The 26,762-nt window shown below is 41.0% G+C and overlaps 1 protein-coding gene across 7 annotated transcripts in view; it reads right to left on the bottom strand.

The window, feature by feature from the left end:
* LCA5 (lebercilin LCA5) overlaps positions 1 to 20,939 on the bottom strand; it is a 132,174-nt gene extending 111,235 nt beyond the window's left edge. For 3 of the 7 annotated variants that reach the window (XM_084964401.1, XM_021092140.2, XM_084964381.1), the window contains exon 1: positions 10,025 to 10,219. The gene's annotated coding sequence lies outside the window, so the exon portion shown is untranslated. Of the gene's footprint in view, positions 1 to 9,001; positions 9,934 to 10,016; positions 10,220 to 20,532 lie in introns of those variants that run through there. The other 4 variants (XM_084964402.1, XM_003121398.7, XM_084964393.1 and 1 more) reach the window with 4 other exon arrangements.
* Positions 20,940 to 26,762: the final 5,823 nt, after the last annotated feature.

The raw sequence follows: 26,762 nt of genomic DNA, 5'->3' as shown, positions 1-26,762 counted from the left end.
CTGCCCAAGGCAATCTATAGATTCAATACAATCAAACTACCAAGGACATTTTTCACAGAACTAGAACAAAATATTTTAAAGTTTGTTTGGAAGCACAACAGATCCAGAATAGCCAAAGCCATTCTGAGAACGAAAAATAGAGCTGGGGGAACCAGGCTCCCTGACTTCAGACTAAACTACAAAGCTACAGTCTTCAAAACTGCATGGTACTGGCACAAAGACAGAAATATAGATCAGGGGAACAGGATAGAAAGCCCAGAATTAAACCCACACACCTACAGTCAACTAACCTATGACAAAGGAGGCAAGAATATACAATGGAGAAAAGACAGCCCCTTCAATAAGTGGTGCTGAGAAAACTGGACAGCCACATGGAAAAGAATGAAATTAGAATACTTCCTAACACCATACACAAAAATAAATTCAAAATGGATTAAAGACCTAGATATAAGAGCATCTGCTATAAAACTCTTAGAGGAAAACGTAGGCCATATACTCTCTGACATAAACCATAGCAGTATCTTTTCAGAACCACCTCCTAGAGTTATGATAATAAAAACAAAAATAAACAAAAATGGACCTAATTAAACCTAAGTTTCTGCACAGCAAAGGAAACCCTAAACAAAACGAAAAGACAACCCACAGAATGGGAGAAAATATCTGCAAACAAAGCGACTGACAAGGGATTCATCTCCATAATTTATAAACACCTTCTGCAGCTCAATACCAAAAAAAAACCAAACAACCCCATCAAAAAATGTGCAGATCTAAACAGAAAGTTCTCCAAAGAGGACATACAGATGCCCAAAAAACACATGAAAAGATGTTCAACATCACTCATTATTAGAGAAATGCAAATCAAAATCACTAGGAGGTACCACCTCACACTGGCCAGAGTGGCCATCATCAAAAAGTCTACAAACAGTAAGTGCTGGAGAAGGGGTGGAGAAAAGAGAACCCTATTACACTGTTGGTGGGATTGTAATTTGGTATAACCACTGTGGAAAACAGTATGGAGATTCCTCAGAAAACTAAAAATAGAATCACCATTTGATCCAGCAATCCCACTCCTGGGCACCTATCCAGAGAAAACCATGACTTGAAAAGATACATGCACTCTAATGTTCACTGCAGCACTATTTGCAATAGCCAAGACATGGAAACAAGCTAAATGTCCATCGACAGAGGAGTGGATCAAGATGTGGTACATATACACAATGGATTATCCAGCCATAAAAAGGAAAGAAATAAAGGCATTTGCAGCATCATGGATGGACCTAGAAATGATCATGCTAAGTGAAGTTAGACAGTGAGACACCAACATCATATGCTATCACTTACATGTGGAATCTAAAAAAAGGACACAATGAACTTCTTTGCAGAACAGATACTGACTCACAGACTTTGAAAAACTTATGTTTTCCAAATGAGACAGGACTGGGGGCAGGAGGATGCGCTGGGGTTTGGGATGGAAATGCTATAAAATTTGGTTGTGATGATTGTTGTGCAACTATAAACGTAATAAATTCATTGAGTTAAAAGAATTCATTTAAAAGAAAGTTACTTTATCGTATGGATAAGGATTACTTCTGTTTATATGCACATAGCAGAAGTAGCTCCCTATGACCTACCCACCTAAGCCAGGGGCGCTACATAACTCTCTTGTGAAGAGTAAGAATCCATAAAAACACCATTTGCCCAATTATCTCCTATGAGACAACAACAGCTCTCTCCCCACCTTCCACCCCAAATATACGCATAAAATTGTTGTTGTTTTAAGGACTATCTATCCACTGCCCAATCATCCAAGTCCTGTTTCCTGGGAACAACTTTTTTTTTTTTTTTTTTTTTTTTGCTTTTTAGGGCCACATCTGCGGCATATGAAAGTTCCCAGGCTAGGGGTCGAATCAGAGCTGCAGCTGCCAGCGTACACCACAGCCATGGCAACGCCAGATCCCTTACCCACTAAGCAAGACTAGTGGATACTAGTTGGGTTTGTAAACCACTGAGCCACGACGGGAATTCCAAACTTTTTTTTTTTTTTGCCACACCCACAGCATGTGCAAGTTCCCAGGCCAGCGATCAAACTCATGCCACAGCAGCAACCCAAGCTGCTACAGTAACCATGCCAGATCCTTAACACACTGTGCCACAAGGGAATTTCCAAAAGTTGATTTAACTCACACCTCATTTAAAATAGCTGCAACTTGCAACTACATATTGGTTATGCAGTTTTTTCCATAGAATTCCTAATTGTCTTTTTTTAGAGGAAAAAAATCCGTCTTATTATGCATATGCTGATCTCTACCAGCTTCTTATTCTATCTGTATCCTGAAATTCATTATTCTTCCTCCTAAAAACATTTTTCCTGGAGAGCAATAAGATCCTCTTTTGACATAAACCAATTACGTTCCACCTGCTGCACCACTGTCATTTTGGAACTACTTTTATTGTACTCCTGAGTCAATCCACCATTTCCAGTAACCTGTGTCATCATCTTTATTACTTTTCACTGCTATTTTACTGTCCCATATCTTCAAGTAACTTCAGTAAGCATTATCTGAGGTACAACATCTGACTGTTTGCATGTCTGAGAATGTCTTTGCCTCACAATTGATAGTTTTCACAAGTTCCAAATTCTAGTTCTTTCTCAGAACTTTGGAGACACTGCTCCACTGTCTTCTAAACCCTCAGAGTTGCTTATGAGATGTGACAGTCATATAATTTTGAGCTCACACTAAGTAACAGCAATGAAAAAAACAAGCAAAAAAATCCCTGCCCTTATGGAGTTTACACCCTAGTTACTTATGTTCATCTCAGTCTTCACAGGGAATTTTTTTTTTTTTTTAACTCTCAAGGAGCTTTCTAGGATTTTCCCTCTTGTTATACTGAAATGTCACAATGATGTGTCACATGTGTTGCTCTTTTTTCCACTCTCCCTTTCAATCTGGAAACTTGTGTCTTTAAGAACTAGAAATGTTCCTAGGTTACTTTTTTGATAGCTGACACTCCCTTTACTCTTTTTGAAACTTCTACTAGTTAAATAACAGGCTTGCTCTCTTGGTCTTTTTGTTCTATTTTCAAAGACATTTCCTCAATTTATCATCTAAACCATCCAGGAGTTTTTAAAACTTGTGCAAACAACTTAATTTCCAAGAACTTTTTCTTGTTCTTTTTTTTTTTTCTTTTTTGGCCGCATTGCTGCATATGGAGTTACAACGTCAGAGAGATCAGATCCAGTCTCAGTGCGACCTAAGCCACAGCTGTGGCAACACTGGACCTTTAACCCACTGTACTGGGCTGGGGATAGAATCTGTGTGCCAGAGACGCCACTGATCCCATTGTGCCACAGCAGGAACTCGTTGTTCTGATTTTTTTTTTCTTTTGTCTTTTTTCTTTTTAGGGATGCACCCTCGACATATGGAGGTTCCCAGGCTAGGGGTTAAATTGGAGCTGTAGCCGCCGGCCTACACCACAGCCACAGTAATGCAATCTATACCACAGCTCATGGCAACGCTGGATCCTTAGTCCACTGATCGAGGCCAGGGATCAAACCTGAGCCCTCATGGATACTAGTCGGGTCTGTTAACCACTGAGCCACCACAGGAACTCCTCCTTGTTCTGATTTTTTAAATAATTACTCTGTCAATTCCAAGAGCACGAAACAGTTTCTTTTAAGGTCCCTTCTGATACAGAAATTATCTTTATTTCACACAGTTAGTCCTTTTATCTATCAAGGCTTTTTACGTATATACTGCTGGTGCTATTTCTTTGAAGATAACTTCTGGATGCCTATTAGTATTTAAGAAAGAAGGAAAAGAAAGAATGAACGCAAACCATGTACTTGTGAGCAGAGCTTCCTGACAAGCATGCTTCGCTTCAGGAAGAACAGCAGAGCAAACCATGTACATGTGAGCAGAGCTTCCTGACAAGCATGCTTCGCTTCAGGAGAAACAGCAGAGAACATTATGTGGGGGACACCTTAAAAGCTAGTCATGCAGAGGGGCCCCTCCAAACACAGGTCCACCCAGGCAACTCTACTTCTTCTTTAGTGTCATCACTGTTTTCAATTTCCAGAAGAAATTACTTCTGCATTTTTTGATGGGAAAAGGCCAGGGGAAGGAAGGCAGGTGGTATATTATACTGACAGTCACTGTGCCCAGGCCTGGGTGAAAAAGGAGGCACAACTATTCCATTTACAGGTTTTTCATTTATTCTTCCTTCTCATTTTCAATTCTCCTTTCTCTCTTTATAAATCCCTAGATTCTCTGAGACTCTGTTGGATACTTCAGACTATTTCTTTGCTGCAGTTCCCTTTTGAATGTCTTAGTACATAGTTCTCTCTGCTCTCATTTCTCTTTCCTGTTTCTGAAATGTGCTGCAATCTCTCGTCCACTTAGAGTGCTCTAACATCCCTCCAGTGTTAGAGGTTTAGCCTCTTTTATTCTTTAGTATGATTTTAATGTTATCTTCAAGGACAGAGGAGACAAATACATATGGTCAGATCAACATCTTTAACAGCAAATATAAGTCATCTTTAGGCCAATTATTTCTAACAGTTTTTCTCAACCTTTTAACACAACTTAAGCCATTACTTTTCCAAAGTTCATAAAACTGATATTCAACCCATAGGCCTATTCCATGAACAAGTACTGGTGATACAGATGCCATTTTAGACAATAAGGAAACCAAGATGAGCAAGAATACATCATGAGTTCTTTTAGGGCAGGGCGTGGCTATTCCATCAGAGAGAGATAAGTAAGAAAAACAGTCACAATAAATTACATACGTAGCCTTTACATATTCTCTAAAAATTTTACATGCTAATTACATGAGAACAATTTAAGAGTGATAAGTTCAAGAATAGCCCTAGGGACACTAGGGAATATTTTTCTTACTTTTGCCAAACTTCTAATTACTGAGGTTCTATGCTGATATAGGGTAGGTATCTCTAATCTATGTATCTCATATTACAGTTCTTTATGACAACAAACAAGCATTCCTTAGAAAACATAGCAACCAAAGGTTTAAACCTTCCTAGAGAAAGGAAATTTAGACACTTCTAAAAATTTTCTTTTATAAAATTATCCTTGGTCCTTATAGAAACATTGCTGCCTGGCTGACAGTGCTGCCAGGAAAACAGTTCAAACAAGCAGACAGGAAAACAAAAGTTAACAAGTTAAAGAAAAAATGAAAACACATCAAATATTAGACCAAAAGAAAAAAAGGAAGAAACAGATAAAGATGAGATAAGGTAACTTTTAGAAAAATAACAAATTTTTTTTAACAAATGAATTTCTATAGCTAATAAGATTACATAACAATTTAGCACTGGAAGGAACTCTGCAGAAACACTCCTTTCTTTGCATAAAAGAAACTGAGACCCAGAAAAACAAAATGACTTACCCAAGATCACAATTTATCATTACTGGGTCACTTCAGCAGAAATTGACCAAACATTGTAAATCAACTGTAACTTAAAACAAATTTTTAAAAACAATTTATCTAAGGTCACAGAGCTAAGTTAGTAAAACATGAAATAGACCACTTGAAATGGAATAGTTGAGGACCTTATTTAATGTTTCAATATCAACAATCAGATGAGAACTACCTTATCTTCAAAGCCCCCTCCGTTTGCATCCATCCTACTGTTGTACTCCCTGCGCTAAAACTGAAGCACCACGTCTGGGCCCCTTGAGAACTAAACTTTTCCCACAACTTCTTTCTTTCCCACACCTTCTCTCCATCCCAAGGACTGTGCTCCTACACCTCTGCCTTCTCTACAAGATCATTCCTATCAGCAGAGGCTCTAACACAGCTGTTGCTCCATGTCCTACTACATCTACAACCCAATTTCTCCACTCCAACTTGCCAAGAAAAATTTTTGAAAAGTTGGAGTTCCTGTTGTGACTCAGTGGGTTAAGGACCCGATTAGTATTTATAAGGAGCGGGTTCCATCCCTGGCCTTACTCAGTGGGTTAAGGATCCAGAGTTGCCACAAGCTGCAGTGGCAGAGGTTGCAGATGTGACTTAGATCTGGCACTGCTGTGGTTGTGGTGTGGCTACAGCTTGGATTTGACCCCTAGCTCAGGGAACTTCCATATGTCGCAGGTGCTGCCCTTAGAAAAAAAGAAAAGGGGGGGGGGGTGTAAAAAGAAAAAGAAAAAAAATTGAAGAGCAATGTTTTCCCAGAGCTGTCAGGTCTTCATCCTCACCCTTTCACTGAAACAGCTTTTGTCCAAGCAAACGATGACATTTATCTTGGTGAAACCACATAACCATTTTCTGTCCTATTTGTCCTTAATCTTAGAGTAGCATTTGATGAGACTAACCATTCTTTCCTTTCTACAACACTCTCTTTTCTTCCACCTGCCTTCCTGGTTCTCTCACTACCTCACTGGCTCTCTCTTCTCAGTCTCCTCTGCTGAATCTGCCTCCTCTTCCTGATCTCTAAGGGCACCACCTATCTGGCCCTCTTTTCTTTATCCACTTTCTCCGTAGGTGATCTCGTCTAGGATTCATTTACCCTGCCTTCCAGACTCACATATTCACATTCTTATCTGACAGCCCCAGCTGGGTATCTAAACATCATTTCCACCTTACATGTCCAAAACCAAAATCACGATCTGTCCTCTTTTTACTCTCACTCTTTGCTGTTTCTGACCTCATTAAACGGCACTTACATCTACAAGATTATCCTTGTCACAAATCTAAAGATCATCCTGGATTCCTTCCTAACCTCACATCCCACATTCAAGCCATCTGTAAAACCAGGTGGTTTTATCGCCAAAATATATTCCCAATTTGATGACTTCTTACCATCCCCATTGCTATGCTCTGGTCCAAGCCACCAACTTTTCTTACTTGAACTTCTGCAATAGTCTCCTAATATCCTGCTTGCATTCTTGTTGCCCCAGTTAGAGAAAGCTACTTGACACAGAGATCAGACAGCATTAGCCTCCTGCTTAATGCCCTTCAATGGCTCTCAACAGTCATCAGGTTTCTTACCCAGACCTGCAACTCCTGTAAGACCTGGCCCTTCTGCCTACTTCTCCATCCTTACATCATGCCACCCTTCTCATCTGCTTTTTCAGCTGCAGTGGCCTTCTTCTGTGCCTCCAATATGCCAAACGTGTTGCCAACTCACAGACCCGTTGCACTCTTTACCTAGAAGGCCCTGCCCTTAGAAAGGGTGGCTTAGAAGGAGCCCAAAGGTGGCTCCTTCTCTTCATCCTGGTCCCACCAAAAATGTCACCTTCTCAAAGATGGCTCTCCTGGCAGTTTTATTAAAGTGAGCCCAGTCACTATCTTACCACTCTGTTTTGTTGTCTTCCCAGACTTTGCTACTACTGGGAATAATCTCACCTTTATTGTCTTTCTCTACTATTAAATACAAGACCCATGAGAACAAAAATCTTATCTGTTTAGTTCACCACAGTAACCACACCACCACTCATTAACTTTTTGTGGAATGAATGATTATTCTATAATGCTATTTCCAACAGAATATTAATAGTTTGATTCTATAAAATGTGCCTGTTTTTAAGGAAATATTAAATCTTCTCTCATATAATTGCGTCAAGACGTGCTTAAATCTCTAAAATGCCTAAGAAAGGAGAAAAGTGAGCAAATCAAAAAGTTTTCCCCAGAGCCATTACCATCATAAAATTGGAATATTCTCACTGGGTTAATTTCAATGACAGAGATGGGCTTACAGGGCTTCAGGCAAAATAAATTTCACCTGCAGATATAACAATAATTTCTATTAGACTCATATAAACTAGTCACAATATTATTAAGTGAATAATATTTTTTTGAAAAGTTATCTAAATCAACAGACAGAACACAAAATATTTATATTCTGTGTATAGCTCTACAGCTAATTTAAACTAATTCCTTCTATCAGAGAATGAACCACTTAACAGTTGTTCGTCTGTTTCCCTTATTTATACAGGGGTAACTAGATAAAAAAAAATAAAAATAAAAACTACAAGCCTTGTCCAATTTTAATTTCTAAGAATTGTTTATCTTCTAAAAATAGCCAAGAGTGCTACTATGGCAATGCCAGAAAGCTATCAAATCTAGCACTTGTCATTTTTCCAAAAGTAAGCTTTTATAAAAAATTTTTAAAAAGGCCCAAAGTAGTACACATCACACACAACAGGTCAGAAAAAGATTACCATAAGCTCCTGCAGTACCAGAATTGCCTCCAAAAAGGATATATAAATTAAGTTTCAAATGAATCAGAAAGCATATCTAAGCTATGCTTAGATATGTATATGGAATATCATGGTAACTCTGATAAAAGAAGGTAAATCTCTTTTCCAAAGTCACAATTACTTTTTTTTTTCTTTTTTTTTTTTTTAACCTGCAGCATATGGAAGTTCTGGGCCAGGGTTTGAACCAGTGCTACAGATTGCAGCCTATGCCACAGCCATGGCAACACCAGATCCAAGTTGCACCTGTGATCTTCATTGCAACTTTCAGCAATGCTGGATTCTTAACCCAATGAGTGAGTCCAGAGACTGAACCTGCATCCCCACAGAGACAAAGTTGGGTCCTTAACCCACTGAGCCACAGCAGGAACTCCCACAATTATTTTTTTCATACCTGAAATGACACTCTGTAAAGTTAGAGAATCAAAACAAACTATTATTTCCTATTACGTTTTGGATAAACATACAAGTCAACATGCCGCAGAAGTGAAATATTGAGAGTAGTAATATAAAATTCAAGTGTAGAATTACAACTGGGGAAAAAAATAGGTTAAAATAAAAAACATGCTAAAGAAAGAGAGGAGAAAAACAATCTCCAGAACTGGATCCTTTTCTCAATTTTACTGTTTTCCAAACTGCCTATAGCCCACTCAACAACAAAAATAATTTAAATGATAACTTTTGATCCCAAAGAGATACCTAATCCAGTTCTTAAACTGAGTGTAAAGGACTATCATAAACATGTATGTAATTAAGTGTACTTTTGTAGAGAAAGAAGTCAAAACCTTGTTCAGACTTTCAGAGGGAGCGCAGAAAGAGTAAGAAAAATCGTCCATCAATGCAGACCATAAGATAACTCACACAAACCAAATTCCAATAACAAATTTACTTTAACAAAACCACCCAATGTCTTTCATGTATGTGAGTACTGATGCAAGCATCTCAATAAAATTCATCTTCACAATAGTATCTATTATTCCCATTCTGAAATGAGGGGGAAAGTGATGCTAGTAACTTGATCCCGGCTAGTAATCTGTTCCCAAAAGATGTTTGCAATTTGTCCAAGGTCACAAAGTGAATGAGAGGGAGTTTAAGCTCAGGTGAAAGCGAGCAAGAGGTGTCTAAACTCAGGTGAAAGTGAATGAGAGGGGTTTAAGCTCAAGTAAACTGGACGCCTACTCTTCACTGTTAAACACTGTTCTGTGGTCCTGCCAACGTAAAACACCAATTATCTCAGCACCCACTCCAACTCATCAATGCCAGGAAGGCACATTTTCTGCCAACTCTTCCCTCCTCTCAGCGTCTCTTTGAAGGATGTGCAAACATTTCACAGCCTGCACCAGTGAGGCTGGTGCACTCTAACCACAGTCTTCCACTCTAACCACAGTCTTCCTACTACTACCCCAGAGCTACCAAAAGCCTCAGGGCCTCCTTCCCTTTCTTGGCCCTGTCTTTCCTTTGCTATTTCAATACCCACAGACCTCTGAGGGTTTCTAACTCCTAATCCCTTCTCTAGATCCCCCTGCTTTCTCCTCGGAATCTCCCAATCCCGCAACTGGCAGTAACCTCCCCTCCTCCCAAGCCCTCTCCCAGCCGCCAAGCTCTCTTATTTTTCTAGGATTTCTTCTCCTCGCGTCCCCAAAGCCTCCTTCGCCCCTAATCCTTTAACATCTCCACTCGCACGTCCCGGTCCACGGACTCCGTTTCGCCGCCCTCCAGCGCCCCCACTGCCTCCACGCCCACCCTAAAGCCCACCCCCAACCCGCTGCGGCCCCTCCTCGGAGCCGGCAATACGCTCGCCTCCTTGCCTTCTCTCCGCTGGGCCGCGTCCGGCCCCCGAAGAGGGGTGCCTGCCTCCCGCAGGGGCTGCGGGGCTGGCGCTAAGGTGGCCGGGGTGCGGGAAATTTGAACACCGGGCTAGGGTAGGGGCGGGGACAGCAGCTCCTGGGTGGCAGAGGCGCGGCGACCTCGGCTCCAGGGTAACGGAGGCGGGGGCCCACACTGCACCGCGGGACGCCCGCAGCCAATTGTAAACCCGCCCCCGGCCTCCTATTGGCTACTGTCTCCAGCGGGCTCTTTCTATTGGCTTCAGTGGAACTGGAAAGCAGAACGATGAGCTCGAGAAAAGGCGGCCATTGGTTGACCGCCCTGGCTGCAGCCGCTGCGGAGAATGGAATGGTCCGGCGCCGAAGCTCTGAGAATTTCGCTCGGCCCTTTAGGCTCTGCGGAACCGAAGAGCAACAGCGAAGCGTCTAGGGCCGCGGCTGGTGGGAGGGGAAAGGGGGTTTCGTGGAGTGAATTGTAGAAATTAGCGACTTGAGTAACTGAAAACACTGAAAATTGACTCGAATTTTTTTGGAAATCGCTTGGTTTTGAATTAGTAATTATGAACAAAAACCTATTTGCTTCTCTGCTGATTTTCAGGAGTTAGAGTCCTAATGTTCTTGCCTCGAGCTCGTAGCTTTCGTGAGTCAGGAAAGCACCCCGAGATTGGTTTGAAAGTGGCTCTTGGGTTTTGGAACGGGTTTGAGTTGGAATGACATTTGAAACGTTTGCACACTTTTTTTTTTTTAAGGAAACATCTGTTGTGGGTCTCAGTAACCTACTGAGAGCTACTGCGTGCCGTGTCGTCCCCGTAAATGATTGACAGTGCATTAAAAGGCATTAATTGAGGGAGGCAAGGAAGAAAATCCTCTCTTCGACGACGGTTCTTTAAGCCTTCTTGAGCCTTCTGATTATCGTGATGGTTTAACACCAGAGTCTGCTTTTCTCGCCATTGTTAATTTCTCTACAATCTCCATTCTGCAGAGAATCTAATTCTTGAAGGCAAAAGCGTTCTAATCAATCTTCTGACGATGAATTAGGGTAATTCCTTTTCTTGCTTGACCTTGTTTTCATCTTTGCACTGTTTCAAACCCTCCATTTTATTCTGTCAAGATATTTTACTTTAAGTGAAAGATTAACCCACCTAAGCAATACCATAATTAAAGGTAATTTTCTATATCCACAATAAATGGTAGGAGATAGCTCTAACCTGTCAGTGAAAAATTAAGATGAGTACTGCAAAAAAAAAAAAAAATGAACTGAAATAATTTTTCATTAGTTTGTTTAAATTTGCTAATACTCTTCGTTAAAATAGCTCACTGCTTATTACCTGGTTAAAGTTAATACTATGTAGTTTAATAAACTCATCGATGGATTACTTTTAAAGGACGTTGCTTTAAAGGGTCAAAAAACATGCTCATAATTAGATTTTTTAAAAAACCAAATTAAAAAAGTATATCCCCAGAGTCAGCTGGGGTTTGCTAGCACTCAAGGACAGTTGAGAATGAAACAATATTTATTCATAGCCCTCACAATGTTCTGGGCAGTGTAATCACATTCCATCTTCATTCAGAATCTAGGCGGGTGTTCTTATTCATTGTTCTACCTGAGAAAACTGATTCTGAGAGGTGAATGGATCTACCACTAGTTACTAGAGTCCTAAGTGTTGGGGCCAAGATTCACGCCTAGGTTGGCTAAATCCCAGGTTTCAAAGGTAATGCTTTCAATGTGTTTCACCTATAGGCAGTTGCTGGTATTGATAGTTAAATTTCTTAGAATTTAAAAGTTCAGGAGTGTCCTCAAAATTGACTAATTGTACATAAAACATTTTCAAGATCTTTACAATGTACAGTTTATTCACTCTATCCTATTTGGAATAGCAGTGACTGTCAATGTATTTGACCTTGGGAAAAGACCAAAAGAATTTATAAACCTACAGAAGTTAAAAATCTGTTTATGGAACTAATTCTTTAAAAGGTTATCCCCAAATATGACAACATTTCTAATGTTTTTATGTGATTTTACATGGTTTTGATACCATCTTGATAGGACTGGAATTTTCTAAGATTGTACATTTCATTTCACTATATACTACACAGAATTCTGCTTTTTTAAAAAAGAAAACAAAAGGAAACAAAACTACATTTTTGTATTTCAGCCACTTGAAATTACAATCAGCAGGAACCAGGTAGCTTATTATTTTTTTAAAGATTATATTTGTGAAAAAATTATGCTAATAATCGTTAAGCACTTTGGAGTTTTATTTTTAATATTTTGGGCTTATATTGATTTGCAGTATTTCCAGGATTAACAGAATATTAATTTTTTGCAGGACTTTTATTACCTTGTTTAGTGCTGTGTGACAGTGATTCAGATGATATTAATTAAAATCTTCCAGAGTTCCTGTTGTGGCTCAGCGGAAACGAATCCAACTAGGAACCATGAGGTTTCGGGTTCAATCCCTGGCCTTGCTCAGTGGGTTAAGGATCCAGCATTACCATGAGCTGTGGTGTAGGTCACAGACACGGCTCAGATCTGATGTTGCTGTGGCTCTGGCGTAAGCCAGTGGCTACAGCTCTGATTAGACCCCTAGCCTGGAAACTTCCATATGCCATGGGTGCGGCCCTAAAAATACAGAAAAGACCAAAAAAAAAAAAAAAAAAAACTTCCTAAAAATATTCCCATTTTCCATATGGAGAAATTATAGAGTTTGAACAATTTGTTAGAAGTTTCCTAAAATCAGTAAGTAGACCTTCCGACTGTAGAAAATCCAGAAATTACAAAGACTATAATTTAAAAGGGTAGTACTAGAAATAATAACCTGGAAAGCACACCAACATATAATTATTCCTAGCTAAAGTTGTTATCCATTTAATATAATTCTTTAAAAAAAAAAAAACCCACACTGTCACAGTTTTATATATTTTACTAAATGCATGACAAATATTAGAAAGTTCAAAAACTCTAAATCTAACTTCTTGATGTCCATATTGCTAGAGATTTTTAAATTTATTATAAATTCCAGGTTAAAAATAGTAGATTGCCAGCATATAATATTAACTTTTAAACATTATCTAATAAAGACACCAGCTGTTTAAAAAGAAATTGAATGGCTTAGGAAAATTTGAGTTGGATTTAAAGAACAGTAAAATTAGAGACACAGAAAGTGGTCTGTTCTTATGAAAACAAATTTAATCTAATTGATATTATTTGCCTTTGCAGTATGGAAAGCTGAAGATACTCTTTGACTATTTCTTTCTTTAGTTAGAGGATAAATCTCTTTTGATCACCTGATGAAATTAATAAGTTAATTATTTTGTGAGTGGACAAAGAAAGAAAACTTTTGAGATGTTTACTAGTATATTTCTTTCATACTGGCGAGTAAATAATAGTTTCTCAATTTCATGGAGTTTATTTGAATATGGGGGGGCTTCTGCTTTTCTTTTGCATTAAAAAAACTAAACCAAAATTTTATTTAAGCTAGGTTTTTTTTTTGGGGGGGGGGGTTGGTCTGCATTTCAGCATGCAGAAGTTCCCACTCCAGGAGATCCCATCATGGCTCAGCAGCAATGAAACTGACTGGTATCCATGAGGGCCCAGGTTCGATCCCTGTCCTCGCTCAGTGGGTTAAGGATCCAGCATTGCCATGAGCTGTGGTGTAGGTTGCAGTCCTGGCTCGGATCCTGTGTTGCTGTGGCTTCGGCGTAGTCATAGCTACAGGTCTGATTTGACCCCTAGCCTGGGAACTTCATATGCCACAGGTGTGGCCCTAAAAAAAAAAGAAGTTCCCATTCCAGGGATTGAACCCTCACCATAGCAGTGACCCAAGTCATACCAGTGACCTAAGTCACAGCAGTGACAGTGCTGGGTCCTTAACCCCCCTAAGCCACCAGGGAACTCATAAGCAAGTTTTTAATACATGTTTTCATGTTTTGTTACTCCACAATTACATTTTAAGTAAATTGACCTACAAATCAAATGCTCTCTCCAACACAGTAGGACTAACATTAAAGGAAAACGTAATTCTATTTGTATTCACATTGTTAGATTTGAAAGGGAGAATATTAATACAACATTCTTAGTAGACAATTGCCTATTCTATTTTTTTTTTTTTTTGTCTTTTTACCTTTTTTAGGGCTGCTTCTGTGCCATATGGAGGTTCTCAGGCTAGGGGTCTAATCAGAGCTGTAGCCACTGGCCTATGCCAGAGCCACAGCAACCCGGGATCTGAGCCATGTCTGCGACCTACACCACAGCTCACAGCAACGCGGGATCCTTAACCCACTGAGCGAGGGCAGGGATCGAACCCGCAACCTCATGGTTCCTAGTTGGATTCGTTAACCACTGAGCCACGACAAGAACTCCAACAATTGCCTATTCTAAAGTGAAAATAATCCACAGGATATTCTTTTAAAATCAGTGACTGTATTTTTAATTGACAATAAATATGCTAGGTAAAGAAAGAAAGTGTTTTTACTATTTTGAAGTTCTAGCATAATAAAATAGCTATTTCTTCAGGAAGATGGCATAGCAGCATTGTAATGGAAAATTTCTGAGTTAGAAACCTTCTGATTCATTGAATACATATTGAGTACTTGGGGAATACAGACATGAAAAATGAAGTCCTTGTCTTCCAGCTGCCTGCTATCTAATAAACAGGAAAGATAAGCTCTCTGATTGTAGGTACTGCAATAAAGGCAATTATAAAGGTATGCCTATGGTGCTAAGGGAACTTTGAGAATGGACTCTTAGCTTGGTGGCCTGGATGTGCTTCCCAGAAGAAATAACTCTTGGATTAGAGCCTATGTTACCTAAAGCTAACCAGAAGTGGGAAGGTATATAAAGTAGAAATAAATCAGTATGTACACAGGCATTAGAGAGATGGGGCAAATCATGACAGGGGAAAATGTGGGGAAAGACAAAGAATACACTGGGAGAGGGAGTGGCCCCTCTCTCTCCAGGGCATGGCTGGTGAGTAGGCAAAGGCTAGATGTTTAAATGTTTTTTTAAGCTTATATTTAATCCCAGAGCCAAAAGTAGTAACTAATGAATTTTTGAACAGAGGACTGATAGAGGATTTGATCTGTACTTTAGAAAGATGACCTCAAGAGTTCTCCCGACGGTATGGTGGGTTAAGAATCCAACTGTTGGGAGTTCCTGTTGTGGCTCAGTGGTTAACGAATCCAACTAGGAACCATGAGGTCGCAGGTTCGATCCCTGGCCTTGATCAGTGGGTTAAGGATCTGGCGTTGCCGTGAGCTGTGGTGTAAGTTGCAGACATGGCTGGGATCCCGAGTTGCTGTGGCTCTGGCATAGGCCAGTGGCTACAGCTTTGATTAGACCCCTAGCCTGGGAACCTCCATATGCCGCAGGAAGTGAGCCTGGAAAAGGCAAAAAAAAAAAAACAAAAAAAAGAAGAAGAAAGAAAGATTATCCCAGTGGCATCATTCAAGTTAACTGCTTTTTGCAGTAATAAATATTTGGCTTAGTGTTCAGCCTTTCGATACCTGTATACCAGTTCCCTGTATTAGGTACCCTCTATTTAAATCTAGTGCAGTTTCAGGTTTCCCAACAGCATCCTGATTGACCTAGTTTTGTAGAGCCAAGATTTGGATGTGAAGATGATAAGCCCCCTTCCCTGTATGTTACTCTTTGCTAGACAGATCCCAGTGAAGGGTTACTTGCTGTTGTAGACTGAATATTTGTGGTCCCTCCCACCCGAATTCATATGATCCCCAATGTGATAGTATTAGGAAATGGAGCTTTTTGATTCCTTTCTTTCTTTTTTTTTTTTTTTTTTTTTTTTTTTGTCTTTTTGCTATTTCTCAGGCCGCTCCTGCAGCATATGGAGGTTCCCAGGCTAGGGGTCCAATCAGAGCTGTAGCCACCGGCCTACGCCAGAGCCACAGCAACAGGGGATCCGAGCCGCGTCTGCAACCTACACCACATCTCATTGCAACGCCGGATCCTTAACCCACTGATCAAGGCCAGGGATTGAACCTGCAACCTCATGGTTCCCAGTCGGATTCATTAACCACTGAGCTACAATGGGAACTCCAGGAAATAGAGCTTTTAGGAGGTAATTATGTCATCAGGGTGGAGCCCTCACAAATGAGATTAGTGCCCTTATAAGTGGCCAGAAAGCTAGCTCTCCACTCTCTGCCATGTGAGGATACAATGAGCTAGCCATCTGCAAACCAGAAAGTGGGTTCCTACCAGACATTAGATCTGTGGCATTTTTATCTTGCACTTCTCAGCCTCCATAATTGTGAGAAAAATTTCTGTTGTTACAGCCAGTCTATAGTATGACAGTAGCCTGAACTAAGACACTCATGATGCCCAGACGTTTTACATAATTTAGTGAAACAATGCTTACACTTCTCTTGCCTGATGATACACACAGTAGGGAGCTGGACTGAAATGGGTCTGAGCTTCAAGCTGAGATCCTCACTGCAAGTGAGTCGCATCTTCCATCTACGCAGCTCAGTACCAAGGCTAATGAGTTGACAGACTCCAGGCACATACCGAATATAAATGAGGAGACTGACAGAATGTGCTTATTATTATGTTTACAGCCTACATTACTTTGCCTCTCCCCGCCCCACCCTCCAAAAACAGATAAATGATAACAAAGAGAGAACTCCACGAAACCTTTACTACGTTCCAGGGAGCAACTAACACAATGGGTGACCCAACGAGCATCAATGCCTTGGAGTACGATCTTATATTTGTGTGGCATCTTTCAGAAAGATTGCCACATTTGATTTTAAAACAACTCTGAGAAATAGAAAGAGCAGCTCTTTCCCACTTTCTTTTTTTTTTTTTTTTTTTTCCCACTGTACAGCAAGGGGGTCAGATTATCCTTACATGTATACATTACAATTACATTTTTTCCCCCACCCTTTGTTCTGTTGCAACATGAGTATCTAGACACAGTTCTCAATGCTATTCAGCAGGATCTCCTTGTAAATCTATTCTAAGTTGTGTCTGATAAGCTCGTGTCTGATAAGCTCGAGCTCCCGATCCCTCCCACTCCCTCCCTCTCCCATCAGGCAGCCACAAGTCTCTTCTCCAAGTCCATGATTTTCTTTTCTGAGGAGATGTTCTTTCAATAGATGTGTAAACTGACAGAGGTTAAGTTAGATTTCTCTAATAGATACATAATGTAAGTTCCTATGTTTAACTTTAAATGGTCCAGTAGTCACATCAAAATAAGTTTTTAACATTAAAGTCAATTTTTACAATATATCTTACTTAACATATCTAAAGTATGATCATTTTCAAATGCAGTCAACATATATTTTTTTTCTTTTCGGGGCCACACCTATGGCATATGGAAGTTCCCAGGCTAGGGGTCTAGTTGGAACTGCAGTTGCCAGGCTAGGCCACAGCCACAGCAATGGGATCTGAGCCGCATCTGTGACCTGCATCACAGCTTGTGGCAAAGCCAGTTCCTTAACCCACTGAGCTGGAATCTGAATCCTCATGGGTACTAATTGGGTTTGTGACCCACTGAGCCACAACAGGAACTCCCACAATCAATATTTTAAATTTATCAATGAGATATTTCACCTTTTTTTTTTCTAAGACTTTGACACTTAAGTGTCTATTTTACAATTACAGTGCAAGTGGGAAGAACAAATCTGACTCCATACTAGATCTGTTTCTTTTACTTCAATCTTTGTGCTCTCTTGCCTGTGCTTCATGCCAGCCCTGCACCTTTTATAAAAGAACCTTGCCTAGAGCTTGAAATATACAAGATAATCTATTCTCAGGGCTCTGACCCTTAAGAGTATAACACTTTTCCATTCACATGAAGAGTAAAAGTTTCAGAACAGAGAATAATATTTGTTTTGTTGGAGGTTTACAGCATCACCTGACCCTAACCTGACCTACAAGGACAGCTGCAAGAACAAAAGATTTCTGCACCAAGGAATTTGCAACCACCTACCACACCTCCCTCCCCTTTTTGTATAAAGAAGCCTGAATTCTGACTGGGAGAGGATGGTTCTTTGAGACACTGGTCTGCCATCTTCACCGTCTGCTGGCTCTTCAAATAAAGTCATTATTCCTAGCCCCAGCAACTTGTCTCCCAATTTGTTGGCCCATCCTGCAGTAAGCAGAATGAGTTTGGACTCCGTAGCAACAACACAACTCAATTCAGACTAGCCATACTTCAAGTAAACAACAGTGGGTTGTGGCTATCCTAAGAGACAATATAGGATTGGATTATGTACCCGAGGCATGTAACAGCCATCCAGCTTCTGAAAAAGGAAACAATGGTCTGGAAACCTAGAGACCTGAATTCCAGATATGATTTAGCCTCTTACTGGCTGTGGGATAACAGACAAGGCATTCTTTCCTCTTAAAACAAAGTGAATGTCATTCATCAGTTGTCTTCACTTCCTTCCCAGTCTCCCCCCTTCCCACATAACACAGTCCTTACCTCAAGTGAGATCTTGAGTGGAACACCAATATTTCAAACTTAAATCTGTTTTTCTGCTTAAGGAGGCATGGCCCTTAACCTGTGAGTGAGGGAGCTGCTTGGTCCCTCCCCTCAGTGGCAGTGAGGTGGGGATGAGAAGTGGCTCCTCAATCTGTTTACGGTACACACATGTTCACGCACACAGATGCACATGCATAGAGCATCTTCTGAGAGGACTTGGACAAAGTCCTTGGGCATATTTGAAAACCATTGGAGAAAATGATCTCTAAGATCCTTCTCATTTTAAAGTCTATGATTCCATGGATACAATTCCACTCAGGTATGGTTGACTCTTTCAGCCAGCATTTAGTTTAAGATTAAACACAGAGGAGTTCCCTTCGTGGCTCAGTGGTTAAAGAACTTGACTAGTATCCATGAGGTTGCAGGTTCCATCCCTGGCCTCTCTCAGTGGGTTAAGGATTCAGCATTGCTGTGAGCTGTGGTGTAGGTCACAGACGCAGCTTGGAACCTGTGTTGCTATGGCTGTGGGGTAGGCCAGCAGCCATAAGTCCAATTTGACCCCTAGCCTGAGAACTTTCATATGCCATGGGTGTAGCCCTAAAAATCCAAAAAAAAAGATTAAACCCAGAAAAAGCACTATTGTAAGCCAAGTTCAATCCACCAACATCAGTATATAAGCATTTGACTCACATTTCTAGTTTCATAGAATCATCAGTTTTTAAAAGTGGGAGTCTTTAAGATCAATTATTCAAAGTGGCTTTCTGATTTTTTTTCCCTTAGTAATAGAAGCATACAAAGAAATCTAAAATATACCTCTATGACAGAGTCAGGACAGCCTTGCAAAGATGAAGCACATGTGAGGATCTCCCAAACAACCCTCCCAGGCGCAAGGCCCCCAAGAATCCTCTCTCAAACAACCAGGACAAACCAACGCAGAATTTTTAACATTTAAGCACAGCTCCAACCCTTTCATACAAGAATGAAACCTAGACCTAGTTAGGTACGCAAAGTTCCACCGCAAGTTGGTATGAGAGCAGCTACAGAATCCAATCACTGATCCACGGGAGCTCACTGGTACCAGCTCCCAGGAGCCAACTATTACATTTTCAGAACTTTGCAAGCCAAGGGACATCACATTGGTAGCTGGAAATCAGTCATGGTGAAAATACTTACACCACAAATTAGCAAATGCTACAAATCAGGGCTTTCCTCAGAGAACCTGAAACAGAGCAGGACTCTGTGGTTCTTCCCCTGCCATGTCCTCTACCTGCCTTTTGTCTATAGAAAAACTTTACCCAAAGAATAAGTTTAAGCAGAGAAGTGAGAAAATATAGAAGCAAACTCAAGGACCTGTAGCTATTCTTCAAGGGCCATAGATAATATTCTGAGCCATCTCTTTTGAGCTGTTGTGTAGATACTGAAACCCCCAGCAGGTGGAAAAAGTTAACTACATGATGACCAAACTGTAACCATGATATAAGCTGCCACAATTCTGAGAACTCATCTCAAAGAAATGGGAACAAATGGACCCTGGAACTGAAGTCTAACTGTACTTAAAACAATCAAGATGATGCTGCTCAGACTAACAATGACCAATTTCAAGATGACTGTCAGAGCTGACCATGCTGTTTCTGCATGTAGCCCCCTCCCTCTGCCTACGCATTCCTGAATCTCCCCTTTAAAAGCTCTTGCCCCCTGATTGTCAGTGGTGGGGAGTCAGCCTTTGGACATGAGTCCACCCTCTCCACCAGTTACCAGCCTCCAAAATAAAGCAGATTTTCCTTTCCACCAAGCTCACCTCTTGGGCACTGGCTTTCAGTAACAAACTGTTATTGAACTTTGACCAGCATACCTCCAAACCCAGAGTTTCTGAGTCAAGGTCTCTATACACTAGGCAGCAACCTGTGAATAAGATGCATTCACTGCCTCTTGATAGGAAACAAAATTTTGAGCTTATAAAAAAATTAAAATAAACTGTAATAAAAATTGTATCTGTCCATGAAGAAAAGCTTAGTATCTATAGTAGCCATTCGTCTCGATATTTACCACTTCCTACTGTCCTATGGGTACTGGTCCCAGTGGATCTTTCCAGCTGTTGTTAACTTCAGCTACTTTGGCGATGGAGCTTCAGTGAGCGAGCCAGGCAGGTGAAAGCCTTAGGACATCAGTTAAAGCCTAAACATAAAATAAGGAGACCATAAAAGAAACTGCCATTTGAGTAGCAAATGATCTGATACACCTTCTTTCAGCAGTCTCTCTCTGGCTCTATTTCTGGCTAAGAAGGTATTTAAAGGTCAGTGTAAACAACTGCTGGTCTCCAAGCCTCTCAGTTGGCCTTCAGCCTCCCCCTATTTAATCCTCCCAACTGAACTTCTGATTCATCGTCTTAACAATGACCCTTTCCCTCTGCCTCTTCCTCCCCTCCCTTCGTGGTTTTTCTTCCAGTCCCTTGTGGCATTGCTGCAGCTCCCCTCCCTGGCCTGTCTGGACATGCTTGTGATGTCAGATGCCTGCCCTTGAGCTGTCCTTTTGTATCCATGGTGATGGATGAAAAATAAGCCGCTTTGCAGTGATTTGAACTTTAATCCATTCAAATGATGCACAGTTTATTACTCAGGTGATTTTCCCCCCCAATATTTTCAGATCACTGAAATCTTGAATTATTAAAGAAGTATTAACATGCTTTTTGTTTTCCTTTGTTCCTTTTTTCAAACCTTTTTTTTTTTTTTTGCCTTGGTAAATTCAAATAATCCTTTTGATCTCTGCACCTGAAATTTTTCTTGATAATTAAATCAATAGGAAAATAATTGCAGAAACGTGATTCCAAATGAAAAGAAATTATAAAAGACATCATTTAAAGTGCCTTCTCACTACAGTTGCATAAGAAATTCGTATTAGGCTAAGTAAAGTATAGAGGACCTTCATTACACTAGGGAAAACATGAGAAAACTGTAAAACATTTACAAAGTAGTGCTGCCCAAAAATGTTGGCCTCTTAATATTAGTAGTATGTGGAATCACTCCAGTGGTCTATAGATATAGTATTATATAACTGGTTTCAAATCCTTCTGAATTCAGGAAAGAGAAAAATCTCATCCTGGTGGCAGTTTTTAGCACTTTGCTAATACTTACAAATCATTTTTTAAAAACAGCAAGAACATGGAGTTCCTGCTGTGGCTCAGCTGAAATGAATCTGACTAGCATCCATGGGGATGCAGGTTCGATCAGTGGGTTAAGGATCCAGTGTTGCCATGAGCTGTGGTGTAGGTCGCAGACGCAGCTCGGATCCCGTGTTGCTGTGGCTATGGCATAGGCCAGTGGCTACAGCTCCGACTGGATCCCTAACCTGGAACTTCCATATGCTGGGGGTATGACCCTAAAAAGACAAATAAAATAAAATAAAATAAGCTGCAAGGATTTGTTGTACAGCACAGGGAATATAGCCAATACTTTATAGTAACTATAAATGGAATATAACCTTTAAAATTGTCAATCATTATATTGTACCCTTGTAACATATAATATTGTACATCAACTAGATTTCAATTAAAAAAAAAAAACCACAAGAGTATACCTCTCAACGATCAACATAACCAGAGGTGAGTAAGCTTTGGAGAAAAAACATTAATATCCTATGAAATATCCAAAATAGGAAGCTCATACAGACAGAAAATAGAACAGAGGTAATAACCAGAAACAAAAGAAGGGGGCAGGGAATGGGAGTTACTGTCTAATGGATACAGAATTGGGTTTTTTGTTTTTCTTTTCTTCCTCCTTCGTCTTTTTAGGGCTGCACCTGAGGCATATGGAGGTTCCCAGGCTAGGGGCTGAATCAGAGCCTCAGCCGCTGGCCTGCACCACAACAAGAGCACAGTGGGATCTGAGCTGGGTCTGAGACCTACACCATAGCTCACAGCAGTGCCAGATCCTTATTAACCCACTGAGTGGGGCCAGGGATCGAACCCTCATCCTCACGGATACTAGTCAGATTCATTTCTGCTGAGCCACAACGGGAACTCCAGAATTGTTGTTTGAGATGATGAAAACCTTCTGGAAGTAAATGGTGATGGTTATACAACATTCGAATTTACTTAATGCCACTGAATTATACATTTAAAGAGATTAAAATGGTGTGTGTGTGTATAGGTTTCACTACAATTAAAAAATATTGCAATTCCTGGCTGTTCTTATCCTTGGTGGAAGAAATTTTAGTGAACTAACACAGTCAGAAGCTATTGATAGGTCATGATCTGTCATTAGAGTTTAGGGAGGCTAACATGCACAGAATAGCTCTCCTGAAAATTCAGAGGCAAAGCAGGACCCAGGGCAAGTCCAGGCTGCAGTTGAGTATCAGTAACAACTAGGCCTTTCCTTTGGTGAGGTGAAGGCTAAGAAAGGAGAATCAGCAATTCAGGTCCCTGAGACAAGAACAAGGGACCTGGACATGTACGATCAGAGAAGACATCAGATAGCAGGAAACAAGATCCCACTTGTCCTGTGTGACATCCCTGAACTCTCTTTTTTCCTATCAAAGTCATGGTGGCCATCTGCCTGCTCCCAGTGACAGGGCAAGAATGGGGTTGAGGTCATGGTATCTGGACAGGTAACAGGTTGGGGAGACCAGGGTAGTTATTTCTTATGCCATGTCCCAGTTTATAACAATAACTTCAATAACTGTGACCAGAAGCCAAGCAGACTCTGACACTATGATATTACCTAAGATATTTAAGAAAACCCATAAGAATTGGATGCATTGAGAAGACTTTTTTAAGATAATGTAAATTAAACTACAGAAACAGTAGGGTACAAGTTATTAAACTTGGAAGTGTCTCCAGCCTTCCCGTTACCCACTTCCTGCTAAGCGAAATGCTGCATGGGGTTCTTCCTGTAGCCCCAGAATTGTGGCTATGGCCCAAAGCTGATATCATTCTCAAAAGAGCCATAAATAATTAGGACTCAAAACCTTCCACCAGAGCTTATCATAAAGTATAGAACTGGAGTTACTGTTGCAGCTCAGTGGGTCAAGAACCCAGTGAGGTCTCTATGAGGATGCCAGATTGATCCCTGGCCTTGCTCAGTGGGTTAAAGATCCAGTGTGGATGCAAGATGGGGCATAGGTCACAGCTGCAGCTGTGATTTAACCCCTGCCCCGGGAACTTCTATATACCGTAGGTATGGCTTTAAACAGAGAAGAAAAAAAAAAAGTATAGACCCAACCTTATTACTATCAACCACCACCCTATGAAACTCCTTACTTAGCCTTCCCCTCACCAAAGGAAAGGCCTGGTACGTGGGGTGAGGGGAAGAAATCTAGGAGAAGAATTCCTTGAAGAAGAGAAGAATGGCAACACTCTCCCTGACTGATGCTTGCTAAGTTATAGCTGCTTTGTAACTTCGTGTTGCCACTGGCATAAAGTATCTGAGACAGTCGGGGAGTGATTTCCATTATTTATGGGGCTTGCATAGACACTACCTAGAAGTTTCTGAAATGAGAGAAGAAAAGCCACATCAGTAAGACTTGAAGATACAGTATGTCCAGAAGAAGATGAGGTGCCCTCATCTGTTTGCCATGATTTTACAGGTTAGAGAAAGGACATCCGAGGTCTCATGATTCCCTGTGGAAGAACAGGGAGTGAGAGAGGAAGAAGAGCTTGGAGCTGCAGAGGAACCAGGAGGGCAAATGATGGGGCAATCTGAAGGAAGTCTAGTTTGCTCTTCTCGTCCTCACAGCAACAGAGGGGACCTGAGGAGAGCTGGGCATCGACCCAAGGGACCCACACTGCACCTGCCTGGAGACCATCTTATTCTCTGGGACACTGGTGTCAGTGAAGAACCTAAGGAACCAGAGTGAAACTGGTGATGCTCCCCTCTGACCCATGGGCCAATCACAGAAGCTGGATGCTGACCATCTCCATCCCCAGAGCCAGCTCTACCACCTCTCCCACTTCTGCTATGTTCAGAGTTCCAGTTTCAACTGCTTGGAGGGAAGGAAGGAAATAAGACTAAATCGGAAATGAGACTTAAGTTTGTTTGTTTTCTTTTTAGGATCAAACCCCTGGCACACAGAGGTTCCCAGGATGGGGTCCAATCCACACCATAGCTGCTGGCTTATACCATAGCCACAGAAATGCCAGATCTGAGCCACATCTGTGACCTAATCAGCAACTCCAAATCCCTTAACCCACTAAGTGAGGCAAGGGATGGAACCTGCATCCTCATGGATACTAGTCACGTTCTGAACCCTCTGAGCCACAACAGGGACTCTGAGATTGAAGTTTTAAAACTGGACTGTACTTCAGAACCTGAAAATAACCATGATGTTATGGCATCTGTCCAAGATGTTAACCTGGAATTCAAAAGAGCATAGTTGAGGAATTCCTGCCGTGGCACAGTGGGTTAAGAATCTGATTGACTCTGGTCACTGTGGAGGCATAGGTTCGATCCATGGCCCAGCTCAATGAGTTAAAGGATCTAGCATTGCTGTGAGCTGTAGTGTAGCTCACAGAAAAGGCTGGGATCTGGCATTACTGTGGCTGTGGTGTGGGCTGGCAGCTGTAGCTCCGATTCAACACTTAGCCTGGGAAATTCCCTATGCAGTGTGTGAGGCCCTTAAAAATAAATAAATAGGAAGTTCCTGTTGTGGCTCAGTGGTAACCAGCCCATCTAGTATCCATGAAGATAGGGGTTCGATACCTGGCCTCGTTCAGTGGGTTAAGGATCTGGCATTGCCGTGAGCCATGGTGTATGTCACAGACATGGCTCAGATCCCAAGTTGCTGTGGCTATGGCTTAGGCCAGCAGCTGTAGCTCGGATTCAACCCCTAACCTAGGAACTTCCCTATGCTACAGGTGCAATCCTAAAAAGAAAAATAAATAAATAAATAATAGGAGTTCTTGTCATGGCCCAGCAGAAACAAATCTGACTAGTAACCATGAGAACACATGTTCAATCCCTGGCCTCGTTCAGTGGGTTAAGGATCTGGTGTTGCCATGAGCTATGGTACAGGTCGCAGACCAGACGCAGCTTGGATCCCACATTACTGTGGCTGTGGCTGTGGCCGGCAGCTATGGCTCTGATTCTACCCCTAGCCTGGGAACCTCCATGTGCCGCAGGTTCGGCCTTAAAAAAGACGAATAGTAATAATAGGACAATTCAATTAATATACAGAATCAAACTATATATACAATTTTATATCATGATTTTTCATTTAATCATTTTCTCATCTTCTTAAAAAAATCTTCATATTATTTGTAATAGTCTCATATTTCCATTTTACATCACGTTTTTTTTTTTTTGTCTTTTTGTCTTTTAGGGCCGCAACAGCAGTATATGGAGGTTCCGAGGCTAGGGGTCTAATCGGAGCTGCAGCCTCCGGCCTATGCCACAGCCACAGCAACGCAGGACCTGAGCCATGTCTGCAACCTACACCACAGCTCACGGCAACACCATATACTTAACCCACTGAGCAAGGCCAGGGATCGAACCTGCATCCTCATGGATGCTAGTTGGGTTCGCCAACCACTGAGCCACAACAGGAACTCCAGATATGTCACAATTTTTTTAATCATTACTCTACAGTAGGGCGTCATTATTTTCTAGTTTTGTTTTGTTTTGTTTTGAAGTCTTAAGAATTGAATTATAATATTGAACTGTTCCTTTAAATGTGATTATCATTATCATTATCAAATATCCAAGGATCCATGGACAAAGAGATTCTAACTACCTAGTAATCCATTAGAGCACAGTCTAAGGTATTGATAAGCCAGCCAGGAGTCTTGATGATGATGCTTACTAAGCTGGCAGCATTACACATTTTATCCTTGCAGCATCTGCCAATTTATATGGAGTTGATGGCTATAGTCTGCCTTCTGGAATATAAGCACCATAAGGGAGGAAATTTGTCTCTGTTTCAGTCTCTGCTCTATGCCCTGCACCTAGAACAGGGCTCAGCACAGGGTAAGCACCAAAATAAATACTTTTAAAAAGAATTACTGTAGTTTTAAGTAGGAATGAGACATAATCACTCCTCAATTTCTCTTCGGTTTTTGCAGAGTGCATTTATGGGAACAATGTAGTAGGTGGTTAGGATAAGAATGGACCTAGTAGAAGAAAATGGAGGAGGAAGAGCCTATAGCAGAAGACAGAGATGAAAGGAGAGAGGGAGCTTCAGGTTCTGGCATCTGAATAGATACTGATGTGATCCTATAGCTTCATTTTTATTAAGATCTAAATTAACTAATTCAATTAGGAAGCTATCAGGCTCATCATGATATGGCT

The sequence above is a fragment of the Sus scrofa genome, chromosome 1 (genome assembly GCF_054392235.1).
Source record: "Sus scrofa isolate SSC_HxYL_T2T_F1_AM1 chromosome 1, Sscrofa_HxYL_maternal_Yorkshire_Landrace_v2.0, whole genome shotgun sequence".
NCBI lineage: Eukaryota > Metazoa > Chordata > Mammalia > Artiodactyla > Suidae > Sus > Sus scrofa.
This window is presented reverse-complemented; position numbering and strand designations above follow the sequence as displayed.